This window comes from Pyrgilauda ruficollis, unplaced genomic scaffold, assembly GCF_017590135.1.
Source record: "Pyrgilauda ruficollis isolate IOZ18807 unplaced genomic scaffold, ASM1759013v1 scaffold137, whole genome shotgun sequence".
NCBI classification, from domain to species: domain Eukaryota; kingdom Metazoa; phylum Chordata; class Aves; order Passeriformes; family Passeridae; genus Pyrgilauda; species Pyrgilauda ruficollis.
In genome coordinates, this window is record NW_024512210.1 from 862,357 (window position 1) to 866,452 (window position 4,096).

Here is a 4,096-nt window from a genome sequence, read left to right on the forward strand (position 1 = left end):
TTCTAGCAAAAGGTTGCTTTAATAAAAGATATGGATTTTTTAATATATAATGATAGTACATGTATGAACAATTAGAATGATTATAAAGTTTCATTAATATGGCCAAAAAATGAATTAAAAAAAAGAATATCCCTAAAACCTGGAACTTGTTTCCTTAGTCTAATAATTTATAGATTGTCTTTGCAAAGATAAGTGTTGATTCTTGATGACAGGTTCATGTTTATTTCTGTCAAAGACTGGAGCAGAATAATTCAAGTTTTTCTTAGTACATTTTTTACTGCTGGGTAAATTGTAGCAGCAGCAGGCTGAGAAAATAAGGTGATGACTGGAAGACCAGGGATGTGCTAAAAAAAGTTAAGAAAGCATCAAGTGTATTAATGAAAAAATTGCTCAAAGGAGAAGAAACTGTGATCAAGTATGTGCTCCTTCTAACACAGTTCTGTATCAAATTACTTAAAATGCTTTTTTTTTATTGGTAAGAGCTTCAGTATAGTAAGAGAAAATGAAAAAAAAATATCCAGCATAGCCTGTCTTCCTCTTGTGCAAGTTACACCTATGTTAATTTTACCTTTCCCTCTCACTGGCAAGAGTAGATTTTCAATATTAAGAAGGGAGAATATTTTTTTCAAAATTTTTAATGCATACTGACTGAAAGCTAAATACCACTCTCTACCCTTTCTCAAATTTTAGGTAGCCTGTGACATGCCACAGAACTGCATGGGTTGAAAATGAAATTATTAGTATTTGGATTGAATTAATCCTCCATTACAATCTTCTTTCTTCCACATTTTTGGATCTTCCTCCGTGGAACCAAACCCAAATGTGGCAAGGTCAGCATGCCTTCTTCAAAACAGAAAGTAAATCTACATTCTAAAATATCCCTCATACTCCATTTTCTTCCCCAACTCAGTAGAATTACATCCTAAGAGAATCATTTACTATTAAATGCTCCCTAATATTCAGAAGTAAATGAATATTCAGAAGCTTTCCTCAGGGTTGGCAATTTCTGGGTGCTCTTTACAATTCTTACAAGTTGTTAGCTGGTGCAAACGCAGAGAAAAAGAAGAAAAGATGCTTGAAATGCATTAAATGTTTGCAATAAATTGTTACTGCAAAAGCCCAAGAAAAAAGTTACACATGAAATCTGTGCACTCTCGGTTCATAATTTGCCCCAATTCCTCCAAAAGCGTTCCCTCCCTGCCAGCTTATCTCACCCTCCTTCCCACTGCTTTCTTGGCCGTTTGCTGCAGCCATCTGAGGAACCTTTTTTCCCTGGAAGTTGCAGCATGACCACAGCTTCCTGTGAAGCTCCTTGATCACTTTAGCTTGGATCGTCTTGCGCTAAAGAACCCAAGGGCTGGTACTGCCAGAGTCCCCAGAATTCCATTGCCAACCCCATCCTAGCTGCAGGGGCGTTCACAAGTAGTGCAAACAGCTACTAGTAATAAGCTGATCACTCTGCAATGATTGTCCTCTAATTCCCCTCCTACCTCTAAGCCCATTTGCCTGAAAAAAATCAACATAACAAAACAAAACAAAACACACACACACACACCTGGACCATTGATCAGAAAAAAAAAAAAAGATCCACGCCAGGCTTAAACTAGAGGACACCTCTTGTCCTGATTAAAAACTGAAGTGTTTTACAGCCAGGAGAGATAACACATGTGCAAAGCTGAAAATAGTTGCTACACCATGTTTTTGTTTTGTTACCATGACAGCAATTACCAATATTTTGATGAGAATGACTGCTCACTGACACAACACAAGGACAATAGGAAGGTGTGTTTTCTTCACCAGTCCAGGAAGTCTCATTGTGTGCCCAAATGCAATTATTTCCTATGATGTCTAGGCAAAGTTATTATTAATCGGAAACAGAACCACAGCTAAGCTGGAGAAAAAAAAAATCTAATTCAGAAAGGACCAGTGTAGAGATACAGAAGTTTTAGAATTTTGCCTCTTCAAATATTTGCTAAAAGAGGCAGAAATTTGAGGAAAAAAAGTCTCAATATTTCTTGTATTTAAATCCTCTATCAGCTAGAACATAGAAACACTGTGGCAAATAGGTAAGAAATGCCTGTTTTGGCTGCCTTTTATGCCTTTGTCAGTGCTGGAATCGAAACCTCTTACTACATTCTACAGCTGGTATAGACCAATTATATTTTGAAAATAGCATGAGAAGGAAACTTCACAGCAGTTGGTAGGATTCTTCATGTCTTCCTAGCTTAGACCTATCTCCTCCTCCAGAAAAAGAGATATAGGGGAAGACCTCTGAATGGGATAACATCATCTGTCATCTCTTCCAAGAATTCCTGAGCAAGAAATGAGAATGTTGCTGGATTTACAGGTCTCTGTCTTCCTTTCCTCAATCTCTCCAGCACTGTAAATGGTTATGGGACACAACACAGCTGACACACATGTCCTCAGCTGATAATACAGAGAATGCAAATAATACAAAAAAACACAACTGCAGCCACATCAGAGCTTCAGCAGTGCTGTTACTCATCTATAAAGGCACGATAATCATCAGCAACATGTTTTTTTCTAGGGTATGTTCAAAAGAAGCAAAAGCAGGCACAAGGTTAAGACTGTTTTCTTAAACACATTGCAAAAGACCTTAAGCATTAGATCTACAGCTGTGCTGACTGCTCAACCTCTGTTTCAACAAGAACTACAGTGCTGTCATAAGAGTGCTCCAATGACACCGTACCATTTCCTAGCAACAATCTATGTTTTGTACATAAAAAAGCAAATGAAATACTGCCTATCAGTGTTTTCTTTCTCATTATGCTGTTAAACCTTTCTCCCTCTCCCACGTAAAATGAAAAGAGTATTATTTGGACATTATGCAGAACTTCAGACTGTGCTCTGTAATGTACTGAACTGCCAAAGAAGCAAACTAACATAAAGCAAGGTATTTCATGTTATCCAAATTGACCCTTCTGAAAATAAAGCTAGTGTAAGTTCATAATTCCATGTGAGATTCACCAAGTTTTAATCCTGCAATGATGGACTGAATGCCCCACAAGCGAATGGAGAGCTGGGCATTCTGCTTCTCACAGGGCTGTTTCTGAGGGGTCTTTTGTTGCAGAAGCAGCATCCAGTCTTACTTTCTGAGATTTATAGTAATTTCTGATCATTCTGCGGAAAATCATTCAACTACAAAGCATTGCCCCTGGGCTTCCAAATATTTGTGACTTCTCACCCTCCCACCCCCTGCCTCTTTACTTGCAGCCACCACTTAAAGTGTCATTAAACACACAATTCACACTTAACAGTTACATACACACATACCCTCCTGCAACACAAACCCAACTCATCTACATAAACTGAGCTTTGCAACAGAGTGAAAGTTTAAATGCACTAGGATAAATTCCATCCCTTGGAGATACCCTAGCCTTCCTTGTGAGGTAGATGGGCTTCTTCTCCCCTCCCCATTATTATAAATGCTGATGAGCACACAGAGATCAGCATTTATAATAACACATATTCCAAGAAGGATGGTAGAAGGGCAGAAGAAACCAAACCAGAAAAAGCAGCAGATTTCCATCCATATGGAAGTAATGGTGTGCAGACTCCAAATCCTACTGTGGCCAGGTAGATAAACAACAGCAAAGCAACAAACACAAAAATGAGTGGCATGGTAAGAACCAGCCCTTCAGTCTGGAATGTAGGGGTGGAGAAATCAGTTTTCTTCTGCTGGTCAGCTGTTCAGGTCTCATCTGCATAAATATCTCATAGTAGCAATGCATCTGCCAGAAAGCAAAAGAGTGACATGGCTCTGAAAATGTCCTTGTGCTTTTTCTTTTTTAATAAAAGAGCAAGGGAGGAACATTAGAAAGATTTTTTTTATTTTTATTTTTCACCTAATATTTTAGGTGAAAATTCTGTCAGGTAAATTCTGTCCCTGTACTTGTGTATCTCTGAGAGTGGAATAAAGTTGCTCCATGTTGAATCCTTTTTTACAAAGATGTTTGCTACGTGTGCAATACAGTCTCAACATTCCCTTTGCTGCCACTGAAGATGACTGTGCTAAAACCAGAGCTTGATGATAGACATACAAAAGAGAAAAGAATAATCACAATTATTTAGACCA